The sequence below is a fragment of the Chiloscyllium punctatum genome, chromosome 47 (genome assembly GCF_047496795.1).
Source record: "Chiloscyllium punctatum isolate Juve2018m chromosome 47, sChiPun1.3, whole genome shotgun sequence".
Lineage (NCBI taxonomy): Eukaryota > Metazoa > Chordata > Chondrichthyes > Orectolobiformes > Hemiscylliidae > Chiloscyllium > Chiloscyllium punctatum.
This window is the reverse complement of record NC_092785.1, coordinates 60,262,396-60,284,091: the sequence shown is the minus strand read 5'-3', so window position 1 is coordinate 60,284,091 and position 21,696 is coordinate 60,262,396. Positions and strand designations below refer to the sequence as shown.

At 44.8% G+C, this 21,696-nt stretch overlaps 1 long non-coding RNA gene across 1 annotated transcript; it reads right to left on the bottom strand.

The window, feature by feature from the left end:
- Positions 1-844: 844 nt before the first annotated feature.
- Positions 845-8,607, bottom strand: LOC140468643 (uncharacterized). The gene is made up of 3 exons (XR_011955791.1): positions 8,515-8,607; positions 4,901-5,005; positions 845-1,239 (listed from the first exon to the last, which is right to left on the bottom strand). It is a non-coding gene; the product is annotated as an uncharacterized lncRNA (long non-coding RNA).
- Between the last annotated feature and the right edge of the window lie 13,089 nt (positions 8,608-21,696).

Genomic DNA, 21,696 nt, shown 5'->3' with positions numbered 1-21,696 from the left:
TTCACTTCAAACATGTCCATTGTAATCAATAGCCCCAATCTTTACTTAAACTGATATATTATACTTTAAAAACTGTTAACAAATACTCCACAGTGTCGCTTACAAATTGGCTGTTCCCATTGGGACCATGCGAAAATCTGAATGGCTTGAACTAAAACTGAGTTTCAGCTTCACCTTCTCCCTGTCTCATCTCCCTCTGTTTTCACCCAACTCCAAAACATTCTCATTGAGCCAAGCAGCACTCAGCGTCAACATGGCCTTCAGCAATTTCTGGATGAACAGATAATTGTCAGAATCTGTAAAATTCCACCTGAAAAGTTACTGGAATTTGAGTCCATAAGAAATTTTAATGGGAAATTTACAGGGAATTGAAAGTAAGGAGTTCACAGGGGAAAGTCATGAAGTGGTTGACTGGGTCTAAACATGACAGTTCACGCAAAGAGTCGAGGTGTAGTTTGGATAAATCTATGTTCCCTCTCAGACCAATATCTCCTTCCTGGGCTGCAAGGCCCAGAACAGAGCACATACCCCAAGGGTGATCCAACCATGAATTTGTACATGTTTCTGCTATTTGCTTTACAAAAATATGAGAGTCTGGAATAGGGTGGTTCTGGAAAAGCACAGCAGTTCAGGCAGCATCCGAGAAGCAGTAAAATCGACGTTTCGGGCAAAAGCCCTTCATCGGGAATAGAGACAGGGTGCCTGCAGCGTGGAGAGATAAATGAGAGGAGGGTGGGGGTGGGGAGAACGTAGGAAAGAGTACAATAGGTGAGTAGGGTGATGATTAAGGTGATGGGTCAGAGAGGAGGGTGGAATGGATAGGTGGAAAGGAAGATAGGTAGGACAAGTCATGGGGACAATGCTGAGCTGGAAGTTTGGAACTGGGGTGAGGTGGGGGAAGGGGAAATGAGGAAACTGGTGAAGTCTACGTTGATGCCCTGGGGTTGAAGTGTTCAAAGGCGGAAGATGAGGCGTTCTTCCTCCAGGCGTCGGGTGGTGAGGGAGCGGCAGTGAAGGAGGCCCAGGACCTCCATGTCCTTGCTGAGTGGGAGGGGAGTTGAAATGTTGGGCCACAGGACATTGTTTTTACCTAAAAATATGAGCTACTTTTCGACAGACAGAACAGACAAACCTTTCTCGTTCCACAGTTAAATGCCAATGATATTCAGATCTTGATGACTCCGCTGACTGTAGAAACATGCTTTTGAGATCCCGGTCTCAATTATTCTCAATTAATATCTCATAAAAAACAATTCACAAGACAAAGCTCACAGTCAGTGCAAGATGAAGATTAAAGACAAATATTTCCCTGGTGTGTGTCTGATGTGCAAATGCTCCTCTTCAAATCGCCCTGCCCCCACCCAGGATTAGGACATGTCCATGCGCCTCGCTGTACCTTGCCCCCAATAAAGGTGGTGGCCATAACCCAGGTCCTATCATTGCCTGAGGTTCGCAGACATTTTCCCATTTGCTGCAAACGTGGGAGCAGGAGTTTCTAATTCAGGACTAGCGACCTGTACAGAGTGTAATTAAACCCCTCCCAGTCTAAACTGATACATTTCATTCGGTTTCCGCTGCCACTTCCCGTTTCCCGTTTCCACCTCCTTCACACACCAAGGGTCATTCTGGTACCTGTGACCCTTCCTTAGATCCGATTGTAGGAATTCTAAGTTTTCCCAGCTCCCATGTGGAAACAGGGCCATCAGCCAAACAAGCTCACACCCAGCCTCCGATGATTATCCCACCCAAACCCATTGCACGACCCTATTACTCTACATTTCCCCTGACTAATGCACCTAAACTATGCATCCCAGAACACTCCAGGAAATGTAGCTTGGCCAATTTACCGAACCTGCATATCTTTGGACTGCAGGAGATAGGGGATAAAGAGTAAATAATAGGTTGAGATGGAGTGCAAAGAGAGACAGAAACATTTGGAAATACAAAGGAGTGGAGAATGATCTTGCTGGGAGGGTGCATCGCTGTTAATGGAGGGGACAGGAACCTGTGTCTGGCAGCATCTCAGTGGACGTGGTGGAAATGGTGGCTGATGATCTACGTTCTGCTGCAAAAAAAGACCCTGAGCTTCCAGTTGCCTGCTCTTTAACACATAAGACTGTTCCCTGGCCAACATCTCTGTCTCATGCTTACTGCAGTGTTCCAGTGAAACTTGATGCAAGCTGGCAGAACCCTCTAGAACATACCAAATTGCCTCCTCTTTCAAGCATTCACAATTTACCCTCCCATGTGGTCAACAATGCCCTCCAGTGTATCTCCTCCACTTCCTGCACCTCTACTCTTGTACCCCACACCTCCAACCGCAACAAGGATAGAACCCCCCAGTCCTCACCTTCCACCCAGATACAACACATCATCCTCTGCCAGTTCCACCACCTACAATCAGACCGCATCATCAGAGATATATTTCCCTTCCCACCCATTTCAGCATTCCACAAAGACCATTTCCTCTGCGACAATCCACCCTCCACTCCCAGCACCTTTGACAGCCAGTTCAAGAGTGTAAAACCTATGCCCACACCTTCCCCTCACGTCAATCATGGCACCAAAGGATCCTCCCACATCCAGCAGAGATTTCCCTGCACGTCCAGACACCTCACCTATTTTATCCTTTGCTCTCGATGTTGTCTCCTCTACATTGGGGAGTCAGGACGCCACCTTGATTCAGAGAACATTTCTGGAACACATGCACCAAACAACTCCACCACCCTGTGGCCGACCACTTCAACGCCCTCTCCCACTCCACCAAGGAGATGCAGGTTCTGGGCTGCCTCCATTGCCAAATCCCAGCCGCTCGACGCCTGGAAGAATAACACCTTATCTTCCATCTTGGGACCCTTCAACCACATGGCATTAAGGTTTGCTCATCTCCCCTCCCCCCCACCTTTTCTCAGATCCAACCCTCCAACTCGACACTGGTCTCTTGAACTGCCCCACCTGTCCATCTTCCTTCCCAATTATCCACTCCAACCTTTCCCCATTCCCTCCCATCTACATCTACCTATTGCCTTCCGAGTGCCCATCCCACCAACCCCACACACCCCTCTTCTTTACCTTTCAGCCCTCTTACCTTTGGAGAGCTGATGAGTGAAGCAGCCTCCTTTCTGCATTAACAATTCTGTGAACATTTTATTCTGAGCCCTCTAAGGGAATATCAGGGCAGGGTTTGTAAAGAGGTCAGATTGAATGAGGGTCTCAGTGAACAAAAGTGAGACACAGATACAGAGAGGTTTTGGGATGGATTGAATCAAATGTTATCAATTTGCACGGCTGCCAACATTACAGAAGTTTCAAAGGGGAGTGATCAAGAGAGTGGAATTAGAGCAGCAAATAAATCTTAAACATTTATGCAGCTAAAGGGGATGCTGGGTAAAGATACCACAGTTAGTTCTTATTTCATTCCAGACACACCAGCCAGGGCACACATCCTTGCTGTGTCTACCATATTGATCTCTTTAAGATTTTTGTTCATTTGAAGTGTTTCATGTTTAGATAGTCCAGAGAAGACAGCTTCATTCTCCTCAATCTCTCCTGCCAAGGCAATGCTGCTGTTAGAATTCAAGTCAGTATGGCGTGTTACTGGCTGCTTCAAGGACTGGAACTGGCAATTGAGACTGAAAGGTTACTGTATAAAATATCTCCAATTGTATTGCCAGATTGCCAGACACATGAGGGGTTTAAGAAAAAGAACTTAAATGATGGGCACTGAGTGTCAGAGTGCCTACTGTTGTGGGGACATTCTGTTCAGATACAATCTATTGGTAATCATTAGAATTGACTTATCCTGGCTCCAAAGAAGTGGGCAGAGCATTATAACGGTCATCGAAGATGGTAACAAATTTCCCATGGGTTACAAATCGTAAATGACAGAGTAGGCATGAGTTCTGCTGGTAAAGTGTATAAATTTATTCAAAATGGCTCCAATTTACTTTCAGAAACAAATGAGAGCAAAACACATTCCTGAGGTCTTTGCATTAGTCTAAATTTAGACATTCAGGAGAGCTGAAGGGAGAGCTGGTGTTGGCATTTGTAGTAATGATAGGGAAAAACTTGTTTCACAGACAGAGAGAGTTCACAGATGGAAAACTCAGCTTTAACATCACATCAACTGCAGAGTCGTCCAATTCTGCAGGTCCTGATCCTTATCAGTAATATAAAAAGGGGAAAGCAGCATTCCTAGCTCAGAGACATCATTCCCATGTTCGGCAGCTGGTCGAATATTTAACTGGTCATGTGATCTGGGAAGACACCAATGTAACGGGACCAGGGCGAAGCTGTGTAAATGTGAAGAAATTTACTTACCCCTCCCAGTGGGACACTCACTGACACAGTCACACTGGGAGAGGCTGTTCACCTGCCTCACGTATGGGAAGGGATTTACTCGATCTTACAATCTGCTGAGGCACCAGAGCGGGCACAATGGATTTAGATCCTTCACCTGCTCCATGTGTGGGAAAGGATTAACTCAGTCCTCTGATCTGCTGAAACACCAGCGAGCTCACTCTGGAGAATGACCATTCACTTGCTCCCAATGTGGGGAGAGATTCACTCAAATGCACCACCTGCTGAGACCCCAGTGAGCCCACACAGGGCAGAGGCCATTCAGATGTTCAGGGTGTGAGAAGGGATTCAGTGATTCATCCTGACTCCCTGAGACACCAGCGGGTTCACACTGGGTAGGAGCTGTTTCCCTCTCTGTGTGACAAGGGATTTGCTGAGACTCAACACGACTGAGACACCAGTGAGTGCACACAGGGAAGTGGTCATCCCCCTGCTCCGTGTGGTGTAGAGTTCACACATCACTGCAGGACTCTGATTCTGCAGTTACTGTCCATCAGAGTCAGGAGTGGAACTTGTAGAAGAAGGTGGTTAGCACACTTACCTTCATTGCTCAGACCACTGAGTACCGGAGTTGGGAATTTAGGTTGAGGCTGTACAGGATGTTGGGGAGGCCTCTTCTGGAATACTGTGTCCAGTTCTGGTTGTGCTGTTATAGGAAGGATATTATTAAATTGGAGCGGATTCAGAAGAGACTAACCGGGATGTTGCCATGAATGGAGGGATTGTGTCACAAGGAGAAACTGGATAGGCTGGGATGCTTTTTCACTAGAGCGTAGGAGGTTGATGGATGAACTTAGAGGTTTATAAAACCATGAAGCGTGTAGACAAGGTGAATGGCCGGGGGTGGGGTGGGGGGGGGGGGGGAGTTTTTCAAGACCTGGGTGCATACAATTTGAAAATAGATGAGAAAGGTTTAAAAAGTAAATTGGGGATTTGTTTTTACTTTTACATGTGTGAAGTGAACTCCCAGAAAAAGAGGCAGCTGTGAATACAATTACAATGTTTAAAAGACATTTAGACAAGTACATAAATAGGAAATGTTTGGATGAATGTGGACCAAGCGGAGGGAGGGGCGATTAGATTAGTTGGGAATTATGGTCGACACGGACTGGTTTAACCACAGGGTCTGTCTCTGTTCTGTATCACTTTATGACTTTAACTCTCGCTATCTTTGTGAATTCCTCCATGCTCACAACTCCCCAGATCACTGTCATCTCATCCAGGCTAAACTCTTCCTTATCTCTAGAAATCCTCTCTAGCCTCAGAACCATCGCTATCTCTGGTATCACAAACATCTCAATCTCTGTAACGTCCTCCAATCTCCTCCTGTCTCATCACCCTCACGATCTCTAATTTTGACAACCTCCACAAATCTGTCCTTCTCCACATTAAATACTGATGCCCCTTGTTTAGTATCCCCCCAACAACCCCATCTCCTGCGTCTTCCCACATAGGCTGCCTTGCTGATCTTTGAGGTGGCCTATTCTCTCTCTAGTGACCCATTTGCTCTTAATGTATTTGTAAAAACCCTTTCCCTATTCGCCAAAGCGGTCTCCTGTCCCCTTTTTGCCTTACCGATTTAACTCTTAAGTATATACCACTTGCCTTTATACTCAAAGGATGTTTGTGATTTTTGGATTGGAATAAATGCGAAATATTACATCTTGATAAAACAAACGAAGGCTGGACTTACACTGATTAAAAGTTGGGCCTCGGATAGTGATATGGAACAAAGAGACCGAGGGGTTCAGATCTTTGAACTATGTGTCACATGCAGACGGGGTGGTTCAGAAGCGGTTTAGCACATTTGCCTTCATTGCTCAGATCTTTGAATATAGGAGTTAGGACGTTATGTTGAGGTTGTACAGGATGTTGGGGAGGCCTCTTCTGGAATACTGTGTCTAGTTCTGGTTGTGCTGTTATAGGAAGGATGTTATTAAATTGGAGCAGGTTCAGAATAGATTTACCAGGATGGTGATGGGAATGGATGGTTTGAGTTATAAGCAGAGTCTGGATAGGCTGGGTCCTTTTTCACTGGAGCACAGGAGGCTGAGGGGTGACCTTATTAGAGGTTTATAAAATCTTGAAGAGTTTCGGTAATGTGAACAGCAGGTGCCCTTTCCAGGAGGGGGCGCGATTCAAGATTGGGGACATACGTTTCTCACGTTAAAAAGTAAAGCTTAAAAAAGAAGTTCCGGATTTTATTTTTTGTTTCTGCACAGAGAGTGGTTCACATGTGGAATAAACTTGCAGAGGACATGGTAGATGTGAATGCAATTACAATTTCAGGGTGGCACAGTGGCTCAACGGTTAGCACTGATAACTCTCAGCGCCAGGGACACAGGCTCAATTCCTGTATTGGGTGACTGTCCATGTGGAGTTTGCATATTCTTCTCCATGACAGCGTGGGTTCCTCCAGGTGCTGCCGTTTCCTCCCACAATCCACAGATGTACAGGGTAGATGAACTGGCTGTGCTCAATTGCCCATAGTGTTCAGGGATGATTGGGTTGAGTGAATTAGTCAGGTGTAAATATAGAGCAAAAGGGTAGGGGAATGGAATTCTAATAGGAAAAAAAAACATTTGGACCCGTATATCAATGGGGAATGCTAGGATGGACTTGGACCAAGTGGAGGCAGATGCGATTAGTTCAGTTCGAATTTGTGGTCGACACGGACTGGTTGGACCACAGGGTCTGTGTCGATGCTGTGTAACTTTATGACTCGTTATCTCTATAAATTCCTCTATGTTTGGAACTCTGCCTATCAGTGCCACCTCATCCAGCCTTACAAATCCTCCTCATCTCTATAATTCCACTCCAGCCTCAATATCCAAAAACCTCTATCACAAAATATCTCTATCTCTGTAACATCCTCCATCCTCACAATCCTTTCCAACTTGCATCTCCTCCAGCTTCGTTATCCTCCCCATGTCTAATCCCCTCCAGTCTCTCAAAGCTCTGCTACATGTGCCTTTCGTTATTTCCAGCTTTCAGGATGCCCAATGTTTATTTCTCACTTGATAATGGCCCTTTACAATTCCTGCGCTGAGCTTCTGAATTTCCTCTTAAACCTCTGCGTCTCACTTTCCTCCCAAGAAAATCGACCAATCACATGTCATCTATTCTAGTATTACCTTTTCTGACCTGATGTCCAATGGAGCCTGTCATATTCTTATAATAAACATCTCAGCGGTAAACAGAACAGAAAAACGCTCTGGTGGTCCATCGAGTCTGTGAGAAAGAAAACTACCACCGAACTATCCTCATCTAATTTCCAGTACTTGTGGAAAAGTGTCATCTATCATGGCATAGCAAGTGCACACTAAATACATCTCAAATGTTTTGGGGATTTGTGTCTCCCACCCTCACAGACAGTGAGGTTTAGTGCAACTGTTGCTCAATGATGACATCACCCACAGGAACACAGAGCAGCTTGGTCTGTGCAAACCAGAGATCGCCCACAAATTGGAAAGGATGGCAGGGTCCCTGAGAGGGGGCACAGGAGAGTTACCAGGATGGTTCAAGGAATGGGGGATTTTAGTTGCAGGGACATGGGTGTTGTTCATACATATCAAGAATATCCTTCTATAATAGATGGACTCTCATTCTCAACCTCTCCCCTTGCTTGGGCTGTGGTAACCACCACCAGACATCTCTCCCTAATAAGAGAGCAGCCCTATGGTCTGGTAGGACAATACTGACTTTACCTTTTAGACAGTGATGCCACTGTGCATCGGGGGTGGAGAGAGGGAATGCTGAAGATGGTGGATGGGGCACCACTCAGGCACAGTGCTTTGTCCAGGAGGATGTTCGCTTTCTTTAATACTGTTGAGGGCTGCACTGATGCAGGCAAGTGGAGAATGTTCCAACACGATCCTGATGTGTGCCTTACAGAGAGCAAACAAACACTGGGGAATCAGGGGTTTGTGGAAACTGAGATTGTTCTCCTTGTAGCAAAGGAAATTGAGGGGAGCTGAGAGACAAGTGCTTGCAAAACATATACAACAGGATGTTAAACCTTACACTCATCAATTCATCATAAATGGATTACTGGACACATATTGAAGATTTCGGGGAGATCGATTGACAGGGTGGTTTGATTCAAAGGAGAATTTTTATGCAGAAAATGGAATTGAGCTGGAACAAAATACTCACACACAGTGCAAATATCCAGGTCCTGATGAATGGAGTAATTCAATCAGAGTTTGGCGTTACAATTACTGAGATTCCTATCTGAATATCCACCTGCAGTATCCTGTAATACAAGTTTATAAAATCTGTCACTGTCAGGTCAGGTTAGAAACTCACACCATCCCCTCCTCCTGGTCCAGGATGACTGTACACATCACCCCTTGTGGAGACCAGCAGTCCGTTCAGGGGGAAATCTGTGTGGGTTTCTATGAGTTTCCACCTTGGGACTTCATGTGACTGAACAGGGCAGATCTTTGACACATGGAAGAGAATGTTCCAAGAGTCAGTGAGATGCGGACAGCAGGATTTTCTTCCTTTTCTTTCCTTCCGTGCTGCCGCTGTGCCTCATCAATAAGACATGGGGGGTGAAAGTCTCATGCAGCTTGATGGGCAAGTTCTGACCAATGGGCAGCAAGATCCTCCCAATCATTCCAAAGAGTCTCTCTGAAAAGACAGTACCTCAGCATGCTTCACACTGCCCGGTGCTCCCTGGAAAGGTTGAGAAGAATGAGGGGGGAGTCTCCGAGAAAATTCAGACCAGTTTACTTCCAGAAGGATTATAAACTGTTTACAGAGAGGGATTCGTTGGAGACGTGGACACCAAGTTGGCAAATGGAGCATAACTTGGGATAATGTGAAGTTGTTCATTTTGGAGGAGTTAATAAAAGAACAATGGACTATTTAAATGGTAGAAACTGTAGAAAACTGCAACACAAAAGAGACCAGGAGGTAATCGTGCAGGAAACACAGAAAGCCAGCACACTGTTACAACAGGTCATCAGGAAGGGAGATGAAACGTTGTTCCTTGGTTGAAGGGATTTGCAGTATAAGAGTTTGGAGTATATACCTGAGAGCAACTTTATAAAGTGCGAGTGAGACTACATATGGAATAATGAGAGACGTTTTGGACCCTTTATATAAGGAAAGACATCACTTCATCGGAGGCATTTAGAGAAGATTGACTGGGATGATCCCTGGTTTGCAGGGACTCTATTTTACGAAAAGGCTGAAGAAGTTGGGGCTCGACTCACTGGATTTGGGGGAGAATGAGAGGGGATCTTATTGAAACACATTGGCTTATTAAGGGGCATAAAAGGGTAAATACTGAAAGGATGTGTCCGATCATGAGGGAACCTGGAACCAGACTCTGGGTCAGTTGCAGAATCAAGGGTTTTGTTTTAGATTTGTCAACTTTAATGCAACACAGACATGGGTAAGGGGTTTCAGTAGCAATGGAGCTGGGGTGAGGTGGAGAAAAGCAACATTTTAGAGATTGGAGTTCCTGGTGTTTGCGATTGTGTCAATGTCTGATCAGAAGATCACCTTGGGGTCAGAATATGAGAGCAATATTGTGAAGAGTGTAGGTCTGCCTCAGCCATTTCCCAGTAAGAGGGAGGGACTCAGCAGTAAGGGAAAGGAATTTGTAATAGCAACTGAAGGCAAGGGGTTTAACCATTGCAGTGTTTCATTGGAGGAAATTGCAGCCAATCGAGTGGTAAGCAGTTTGATGAATGAGTAACAGTGGAGCAATGAAGAGGGATGATAGGGAGAGAGAGCTGGGCATTGTCAGTGTACATGTGAAACCAATACGATGTCACCTCCTGGCAGTATGTAGGTGAGATACAGGAGGGCACAAAGATAGATCCTGGATGGACACCACATATGAGGAATTTAGAAAGGAAAGGGAGAGTGGAGATGGAGCAGGAATTTCCAACAACCGTGAGGTCAAATATTCGTTTTTAGCAGAATTGGAGAGAAGGTCATAACCAGAAAAGACAGACAGAACAACGAACAATATTTGTGAATGGGTGAGGGGGAGTGATGAGGAGAAACCAGACTCCAAAACTGCTATTTCTACATCAGTGACATCACCAACTCCACCCTAGTCTCAGCTCATTTACTGAAATACTCGTCCATCCCAGTGTTATCTCCAGACTTCATTATCCAAACACACTCCTGGCCAGCCTCCCACATTCAACTTCCATGTAATCTCAAGAGTATCTAAAACCCTACTGCCCAAGTGCTCACTTGTACCAAAACTTGTTGATTCATCAAAAGGCTCCTATTAACAAGCAACAATTTAAAATTCTCACCCTTGATGTAATTCCTGGCTGTGAACATCCCTGTCTCCCTGCACCACACAACCTGAGAGACCTCGACAACTCAATTTCTTTCAGACTCCCAAAGATGCATTTATTCATTGCTTCACCAGTCTGGCTGTTTCGACACGGTCATGGGAAAACAGTCTGGAATTCGCAAACTAACCCTCTCAGACTTGCTTTCCTGAAAACCTGCTTATTTGACAATATTTTTGATCACCTGACCTAATATCCCCATCTGTGGCCTTATGTCAGAAATTCTCAATTTCTGTGAAATTATAAAAATGATAAAAATACAAACTATTGCTGATTTGCACACACATTGTCAACTCTTCACTGTCGCTGAGTGAATAATCTGTAACATCTCTTACCCAAGAACATTGTGGGAGCACCTTCACCACACCAACTGCAGCTGTACAAGGAAGTCAAACATCACCCTCTCCACAGGCAATGGGACTCTGGCATTAATCACTGGTGGCTGTGGACAGAGAAACACAGTTGATATTAAGGGAGTGCTAAATGCATTACAGGAAGTAAGAATGTTGCAGAATTTGATGGTCAGAAATGGAAGGAAAATGCACTCTTTTGTTGAAAAAAAAGAATTATTCACTGGCAAAGATACTGTGGAAAATTTAGTCCGTTTAGAGAGCAGCACATTGTCAGGGGTTGGGCAGCAGAGGAAAATTAACTTACAAAAGGTCTGTGAAAGTAACAGTAAAACACTAAACAAGCCAAACAGCCTGTGTCCAAAGACTTTAACTCCCCTTCCTGCTCCACCAAGAACATGCAGGTCCTGGGCCTCCTCCACCGCCAAATGCCAGGCATCTGATGCCTGGACGAAGAACGCCTCATCTTCTGTGTTCAGATCCTCCAACCAGATGGGATCAATGTGGATTTCACCAGTTTCCTCATTTCCACTCCCCCTACCTTATCCCAGATCCAGCCTTCCAACTCAGCACCGCCCTCTTGACCCGTCCTACATGTCCATCTTCCTTCCCACTGATCGGCTGCTGCCTGACCTGCTGTGTTTTTCCAGCATCACACTTTTTGACATTGAAAACATCCTGACTCTGACACTGCGTAAATCCTGCCCTCTCACATCCTGCCAGGGAAGGCTGCGCATGCGTCCCCCTGCAGCTTGCCCCTTACAAAGTCGACGGCTACACATGTGTCCCGTGGATCACTGCCCCCAAGAAGGATGGTGTGATCACTCACAATTTCACCATTTTCAGGTTTGCCACAAACACGGGCCTGGGATTTTCAAATTTGTGTTTTCCGATGTGCACTAAGTTCTGTAAAACGTCTCAGCCCATTCCATTAAAATTTCCTTCTCTTCCTGGTCAATAGGTCTTTCCATAACCGTGCCCTGCACCTTCACACATTTCCAATGGCTTGGTCCCAACAACACTGTGCTGCCAGTGAAGCTTATCACGTGGTTGAGTATAGCCACGCCCCTCATTCACTCAGATTTGTTGGAGGACCAACCGGCACTGCCTGGTCTTCCAGTCCCGTCTCCATCATCTTATTCGTCCTGCACTGAGATCAATCACCAGAGGCCCATTATGGGCTGGAGCATGCTCAGTGCTTCTTGCTTTTGCTGCTGTTCATCAGGTATAAGAGAGAGAGGGCTCATTCCTGTTTCTCCTAATGTCAGACAATAACAACAACTACCTGCATTGTATGGAGCCTTTCACATTGACAAATCCCGAAAAGTGTTTCACGAATGCTGGAAACGTTGATTAAAGAGAACAACTTTAAGATACATCTTTGAGGAGTTCAGAGGGTGTTAGGAAGGATATTGAAGAGGTTTTATTTTTTATGATTAGATTACTTAGACAAACCGCCTAAAGAGCAACCCACTCAGACCCATTCCCCAACATCTAACACTGTGGCAATTTAGCATGGCCAATTCACCTAACCCGCACGTTTTTGGAATGTGGGAGGAAACCGGAGCACCCGGAGGAAACCCACGCAGATACGGGGAGAATGCGCAAACTCCGCACAGACAGTTGCCTGAGGCGGGAATTGAACCCGGGTCTCTGGCACTGTGAGGCAGCAGTGCTAACCACTGTGCCACTATGCGGCCCATCTGCAGCTCTGTCCTCTGCAGCTCCAATCATACAGTGATGTCTGTGGGAAACAGCTTACAACGGAGACAGTTAGTGGCAAACCATAGTTTAGCAACCTCATGTCCTAGACCCCCCCCCACCCACACACCAGGCCTCGTTCTCACAGCCTGCCATTACACACTACCTATGGTTAGCCACTAACAGTCTCCATTAACAGCTAGTCGCCCTCCCCCAGCCAGATCGTTATCCACTCCTTTATCCAACCCTTCTTCTCACTCTATCCCCACCTATACTTTACTCCTTACATCGTCCCCTAAACCCTACCTTCTGCACATAAACTGATCTTTTTTTCTCAGTAATATCTGTTCTGAGGAAGGGACACTGGGTCTGAAACTTTAACTCTGATTTCTCTTCACAGATACTGCCAGACCTGCTGAACTTTTCCAGAACCTCCTGGTTGTTGTTTCTGATTTACATCTTCCGCAGTTCTTTTGGTTTTAATTTCCCGGGAGTTTGTAATTCAGGTCCCACAGCCTCTGTCCCAGTCTCTGCTGTCTCTCCCAACCCCAAACAGTGACACTGCACCTGCACAGCTCATGGACAGGTGTTGTCTTGCTGGCCACACCCCTCATTCATTCCCATTGGTTGCAGGACCACACAGCCTCTCCTCCCATTGGTCTGGAGCTGCCGTCAATCAGCGAGGCCCCATTGTGATGAGAGTGGAGGGCTAATCCCTCTCTCTGCCCTGGGATGAGCTTCACCATTCACAGTGAATGGGGCAGTATCACAGAGCACAGGGCCTGGGGGCTATTCAGCCCATTGGGGCTGTACTCTCTCCCTCTGGAGATTCTGCAAATCTGTCCCAATTCCCCTCCTATTTGCCCACAGTCCCCCAAATCTTTCCTTAAAAATTAAAATTCCAAGTCTCTTTCAGAATACCTGCTGAATCTGTGTCGTTCAGACTGTTCCAAATGCTCAGAACTTACTGAATACAATAATGTTCATATTTTCACTTTGCATTATTTGCCAATTACTTGACAGTAGTTACTAAACATTATGACAGTGTTAACAATTCCTCTCTCTAGACAAATTCAAGACCTTGGAACCAAATCTGCACCTGGTCAAAATCACTGCTGCACCTTCTCAGCTCCAAGGACAATTATCTGTGCTGCAGCTTGCTTTCCACAAAAGAGGAACGCATCTTAGTTTATTAACGTCATAGACATGTACAGCACAGAAACAAATCTTCGATCCAATTCATCCATGCCAACTAGGAATCCTAAACTACTGGAGTCCCATTTGCCAGCTATCCATCAAAACCCTTCCTGTTCACGTACCCAATCGGATGCCTTTTAAATGTTGTGATTTTTCAGCCTCCACTACTTCATCTGGCAGCTCATTCCATACACACACCACACTCAGCTTGAAAACGTTGCCCTTAGATTACTTTTAAATCGTTGCTCTATCAACCATGTGCTCTAGTTTTGGACCCACCTAACCTCAGGAAAACGAACCCCAGCTGCTCACCATATCTATGCCCCTCGTGATTTTATAAATCTCCATGAAGTCACCTCTCAGTCTTGGACTCTCCAGGGAAATTAACCCCAGCCTATTCAGCCTCTCCCTGTAGCCCAAGTCCTCCAAACCTGGCAACGTTTTTCTAAATCTTATCCGAACCTTTTCACGTTTCACAACATCCTTCCCAGAACAGGGAAATTCAAACTGAAAATGGAATACGAGAAGTGGCTTAATCAATGTCTTTTAAATGTTGTAATTGTACTAGCCTCCACCCCTTCCCTTGGCAGCTCACTCCAAACATGCACTGCCCTTAAACTGTCCAACTCTGGCAAAGTCCTTGCAAACATTTCCTGAAAAGTTTCAAGTTTCACAACATCATTCCTGGAACAGGGAGATTGGAACTGAAAACAGAATTCCAGAAGAGCCTTAATCAATGTCCTGTACAACGACAACATGACAGAGACCATAACAACCCTGCATTCACTCCCTTGCCTATCTGTGACTCTACTTTCAAGGAACTATGAACCTGCACTCCAAGGTCTCTTTGTTCAGCAAGACTCTCCAGGACCTTACCAGTAAGTGTATAAGTCCTGCCCTGATTTGCCTTTCCAAAATCCAACAGCTAACATTTATCTAAATTGAACTCTATCTGCCATTCCTTGCTCCACTGGCCCATCTGATCAAGATCCTGTTGTATTCTGAACTAACCTTCTTCGCTGTCCACTACACCTCCAATTTTGGTGTCTTGTGTAAAGCTACTAACCATACTTCATATTCACATCCAAGTCATTTATTTAAGGATCCAATATCGATCCTTGTAGCACACTGCTGCTCACAGTCCTCCAGTCCACAAAGCAAATCTCCATCATCACCCTCTGTCTCCTACCATCAAGCCAGTTTCGTACCCAAATGGCTTGTTCTCCCTTCATTCCATGTTATGTAACCTTGCTAACCAATCTGATTTGTGGAACCTTGTTGAATGTCCATATAAACAACGTTCACAGCCTGGTTTAATCAATTTTCTTTGTCACTTCAAAACATTCAGTCAAGTTAGTGAGACACGATTGTGCACGTACAAAGCCACATTGACAACAGGAGAAAGGAGGACTGCAGATGCTGGAGATCAGAGCTGAAAACGTGTTGCTGGAAAAGTGAAGCAGGTCAGGCAGCATCCAAGGAACAGGAGAATTGACGTTTTGAGAAGGGCTGATGCCCGAAACGTCGATTCTCCTGTTCTTTGGATGCTGGCTGACCTGCTGCGCTTTTCCAGCAACACATTTTCAGCTCCACATTGACAACAGTCAATGATTATTCCTTACTTTTCCAAATAGATGGATATCCTGTCCCTCAGAATCCCTTCCAACAACTTGCCTGCCACTGACTTCAGGCTCACTGTTTTCTTGTTCCATGGCCTCTCCTTACCACCTTCTAAAATAATGACACCTCACCTGTCACTATCAATGATACAAATACCTCAGAAGAGGCACAACAATCACTTCCCTAGATTTCCAGACAGTTCCGGGATACATCTGATCAGGTCCCAGGGCTTTATCCATCTTGATGCGATTCAAGATATCCAGTAACACCTCCACTCTAACATGGATACTTTTCAAGTTCTCTCTGTTTATTTCTACAACCTCTCGAGCTTCCATATCTTTCTCCAGTAAAAAGGACGTGAAATATTTGCATATCTTCCCCACACCCCGGTGGTTCCATAGACAGCCTCGTTAATCTTTAAGGGGTCCTATTCTATGGTCCAGTTCATCTTTTGTCTGTGATATATTTGTTTAATCTCTTTGGATTCTACTTAAACCATTTCCTGAAGCTATTTCATGTCAAACAGCATCAGCAGCAAGCAACAGAGCTAAACGATCCCACAACCAATAGATCAGATCGGAGCTCTGCAGTTCTGCCACACCCATTTGTGAACGGTGATGGACAATTAAACAACTCACTGGAGGAAGCATCACAGATATCCCCACCCTTACTGATGGAGGGGTCTCACACACCCATGCACCAGATAAGATGATAGCATTTGCAGCAATCTTCAGCCAGAAGTGCAAAGTGGGATGATCCATCTTAACCAGTGGTTTCTAACATCACAGATGTGAATTTTAAGCCAGTTTGATTCAGTTTGAATAACATCAAGAAATGGTTAAGTAGTGCAAAGGCTACGGGCCCTACCAATATTCTGGAAATAATACTGATGGTTTGTGCTCCAGAACTTGCCACCCACCAAGCCAAGAACCGCTCCAGCACTGGCATCTACCCATAATGTGAAACATTGCCCAGGAATGTTCAACACAAAAACACAGGGCAATCCAAACCAGCCAATTTCCATCTATCAGTCCACACTCGATCAGCAGTAAAGTGATGGAAGATGTCATCAACAGGGCTACCAAGCAGCAGCTGCTTAGCAACAGCCAGCTGAGTGACACTCATGTTTGGCTCCACCAGGGCCACTCAGCTCCCGATTGTGTTACCGTCCTGATTCACAACCTGACAACTAACTGAATCCCAGAGGCGAGGTGAGGGTGACAGACTAGTCCCACTCCAAGATCACTATTTCTAGCTGATTCTACCCTTGTCTCAGCTCATATACTCTCATCCACCTTGTGTTATCTCCAGACTTCAGTATCCAAACACACTCCTGGCCAGCTTCCCACATTCAATCTCCCTGTAATCTTAAGAAAAACTAAATCTCTGCTGCCCAAGTGCTCCCTCGTACCAAAACTTGTTGATGCATCAAAAGGCTCCTATTCATAATCAACAACATAAAGCCACAGAGATGTACAGCATGGAAACAGACCCTTCAATCCAACCCATTCATGCTGACCAGATATTCCAATCCAATCTCGTCTCACCTGCCAGCATCCGGCCCACATCCATCAATTTAAAATTCTCACCCTTGTTTTAATTCCTGGTTGTGATCATCCCTAGCTCGCTGCATCACACATCCTTGAAGACCTCGACAACCCATTCTGTTCGAGACATCCGATGATCTGTTAATTCAATAATTCACCTGCGTGGCTGCTTTTACAGTTGTCAAAGCAACATTTTCTGAAATTCGCAGCCAAAACCTCACAGGTCTGCTTTCCCCCTTTAAGACATTCCTCAAAGCCTGCTGATTTGGCAATGCTTTTGGTCACCTGACCTAATATCATCAGTCTCTGACCTTATGTCTAAAGTTCCCAATAATATTTTGGTGAAATTATAAGCATGATGATAAAACTACAAACTGTTCTTGATTTGGACATTACCTTCAAATCATCACTATTGCTGTAATGAATACTCTGTAATGTCTCTTATCCAACCACATTGTGGGAGCACCTTCACCACACAAACTGCAGCTGTACAAGAAAGTCAAACATCACCCTCTCCACAGGCAACAGGGCTTTGGCATTAATCACTGGTTTCTGTGGAAGGAGAAACACAGTTGATGTTTCAGGAAGTGCAAAACAGATTACAGGGAATGAAAATGGTGCAGAATTTGATAGTCAGAAATGGAAGGAAAATACACTTGCTTATTGGAAAAATAATTCTTGACTGTTCAAGATTTTTCAGAAAAAAATTAATAAGCAGCACATGGTCGGGGCTGGGCGGCAGTGAAAAATTAACTTACAAAAATGCCTGTAAAAGTAATTGTAAAATACTAAACAGATCAAAAATACACCCATTGTCAATATCTAGCTTGCTCAGAATCGAACAAAGTGCTCATAAGGGAGCCCAGAGATGAAGCAGAGTTGTATAAGCTGTTATGATCCCACAGTCATAGAGATGTATAGCACCGACACAGACCCTTCGGTTTAACTCATCCATGCCAACCGGGTATCCGTACCTAATCTATTCCCATTTGCCAACACTTGCCCCATATCCCTGTAAACGCTTCCTAATCATATCATGTGTCTATTTAGATGCCTTTAACATGTTTTAATTGTACTAGCCTCCACCACTTTCTCTGGCAGCTCATTCCACCCACTGCATGAAAGTGTTTTCCTTTAGGCCCCTTTGAATTTTTGCCCCGTTCACCCTAAAGCAATGTCCTCTACTTTTGGACACCACTACTCCAGGGAAAACACCTTGTTCATTTACCCTGTTCATGCTCCTCATGATTGTATAAACCTCCATAACATCACCGCTCAGCCTATGGCACTCCAGGGAAAACAGCCCCAGCCTTTTATGCCTCACCCTGCAGCTCAAATCCTCCAACCCTAACAACATCCTTGTAAGTCTTTTATGAAACCTTTCAAGTTTCACAGCACCCTTCTGATAGGAGGCAGGCCAGAACTGCACACAATATTCCAAAAGTGGCCTAACGAATGTCCTGTACAGCAACATGACCTCCCACATCCTATATTCAATGCTCTAGCCAATAAAGGAAAATATACTGAACACCTTCTTCATCATCCTATCTACCTGCAACTTGACTTGCAAGGACTATGAATCTGCAGTCCAAGGTCTCTTTGTTCTGCAAACGTTTCCAGGGCCTTGCCATTCAGTGTATAAGTCCTGGGCTAAAAAACGTGTTTCTGGAAAAGCACAGCAGGTCAGGCAGCATCCAAAGATCAGGAGAATCGACATTTCGGACATGAGCCCTTCTTCAGGAATCCTGAAGAAGGGCTCATGCCCGAAATGTCGATTCTCTTGATCTTTGGATGCTGCTTGACCTGCTGTGATTTTCCAGCAACACATTTATCAGCTCTGATCTCCAGCATCTGCAGTCTTCACTTTCCCCTAGTGTATAAGTCCTGCCCTGACTTGCTTTTCCAAAATGCAACACCTCATATTTATCTAAATTAATCCGTATCTGATCAATATCTCACTGTAACCTGAGGTAACCTTCTTCACTATGCACAATACCTCCAATTTTGAATGACCTGCAAACTCAGTTACGATAGCAAGTCATTGAAATGAATGACGAAACAAATCCAGAAATAAACATCCATTTCTCTGAGTTTGAATGTGCTCTGTGCAAATCCTACCCAATGACTCTGTACCAGAGAAAGGCTACACATGCGCCTGGCTGCACCTTGCCCCCTACAAAGATGGGGGCCGCGCACGTGTCCAGTGAATCGTTGCCCCGAATAAAGATGGCGGCGCTCACTCAGGCCTGCAGCCGCGCTGAGGCAATTTCCCGTTGACGACAAACACGGGACTGGGACGTTCAAATTTGTGTTTTCCGACGAGCACAATTTATTTGTAAAACCTCTCCGCTCATAGCAACACAGTTTTTCTCCCGTTTCCCCCTGTTTATTTATTTCTTTCCTTACCGCATCCTTTCGCTACATAACTTCCTGAGCATTCATTGCAGCGAATCTCCTCCGCGCGCGAGGGTGATCACGTGGTTTGTCTAGTTCTGCCCCTAGTTCATTTTGATTGATTGGAGGACCAACCTCCCGCCAGGTCCTCCAGATCCGCCCACCGTCCTTTCATTGGTCCGGTGCTGACATCAATCACCTGGGGTCCCTTTGTTGGGTTGAGCATGCACAGTGTGTCCTGCTTTTGCTGATATGTTGGGTAATGTGATGGGAGAGTTTACTGAGGGGAAGGATCCCTTTGTGTGAGCTCTGCAGTAGATTTCCTTTATTCATGGAGGGAATTACCTTCCTACTCATGACTGTATCGCTGTGATTGATGAACCAATCCCATCTGAACCAGTACATAAACACGCCATTTTCACAGCATCTGAGATCTTCAGCTCATTGTATCACACTCTTCTTTGGAAACAAAACAACATGAAATAGAGCCTCAAGGAATTGGAGCAGGAGTAGGGCATTCATTACCTTCAGCTTGTTCCCCCCCATTCTGTCAGATCATGGCTGGGCCAACCCAGACCTCAACACCTCTTTTATGCTTGATCCGCATAGCCCTCAACTGCTCAATATTTCAAAAATCTATCTGCCCTCTTTTAGGATAATTTGAGATAGAATCATAAATTCCCTACTGTGTGGAAACAGGCCCTTCGGCCCAACAAGCCAAGCTGACCCTCTGAAGAGTAACGCAACCAGATCCATTCCCCTTCCACATTTAACTTTCACAATTGTTTGGGCTCGAAAATTCTAGAAATTCACTGAGAGAATAAAAATCTTTACATTTTTTTACAAAACGAATGTTCCCTTATGTAATGTCCCCTGGTTTGAGACTTCACTGGTGCTAGAAGATCTAGTCAACATCTACCCTGTCAAGCTCCTCAGAGTCTTGTTTCCATAAGATCACCCCTTATATTATGTGGCTGGCACAGTGGTTAGCACTGATGCCTCACAGTGCCAGAGACCTGGGTTTAATTCCTGCCTCAGGTGACTCTCTGTGTGGAGTTTGCACGTTGTCTCTGTGGGGTTCCTCCGGGTGCTCCAGTATCCTCCCACAATCCAAAAAAAAGTGCAGGTTCGGTGAATTGGCAATACTAAATTGCCTGTAGTGTTAGGTGAAGGGGTAAATGTAGAGGAATGGGTCTGGGTGGGTTGTGCTTTGGCGGATAGTTTGGACTTGTTGGGCCAAAGGGCCTGTTTCCACACTCTATGTAATCTGTTTGTCGAGATTCTATTGAATAATGACCTAACTTGTTTAGCTATTCTTGATAGGTCAACCTTTACATCCTGGAAGCAGCTAGCTGAATCTTTTTTTGAATGGTCTCCAATACTGGTTTATCCCTTATTAAATATGGGAGCTAACATTGTATACAGTACTCCAAGTGAGGTCTCGGCAACAGCCAGTATGGTTAACCAATCCTCACTCCATGCAAATACCTTACCCCTGACACAGTGAGCTCCTGTATTATGCAATTAACTTTGCTGTAGCACCTTATCATTTGCATTTTTGAAATCCAAATACGGAACATCATTGGATTACCCTTTATCAGCCCTGCTTGTTATCTCCTCAATGAACTGTCGCAAATTTGTCATAGTGTCTCTTTCACAAAACCCAGTCTAACATGTTTAATGATAAGCTTTTCTAAATGCCCTGCTATTTATTACTTTAATATTCGAATCTGCTGTATTACAAAAACAGATATTAAACTCACTAGTCTATAGTTTCCTGATTTCTGTCTCCCTTCCCTTCTTGAAAAGGTGCATGAATTCACTGGATGCTTCCTGTATCCCCTGATTCTGGAATATTCCAATCGATGCCTTGAATATCTCTGCAGTCAGTTGCCTTAAAAATGTTTGATCCAGGCCATTAGGTCCTGTCTGCCTTTAGTCCTATTAGTTGGTCAATACTTTGTCCCTTGTGACAAAGACTGATATAACATTTTTCTACCCATGATTAACTTGCTTATTTGCTACCTTTAGGATGATAACGGTATCCTCCTTCATGAAGATCAATGTAAAATATAGGTTTAAATTATCTGCTGTTTCCTTGTACCCATTGTCAATTCCACACTCAGAACCTCCAAGGGTTCGATGCTGACTTTAGATACTCAATTTTTATATACCTGTACAACTCTTGCCATTCATTTTTGT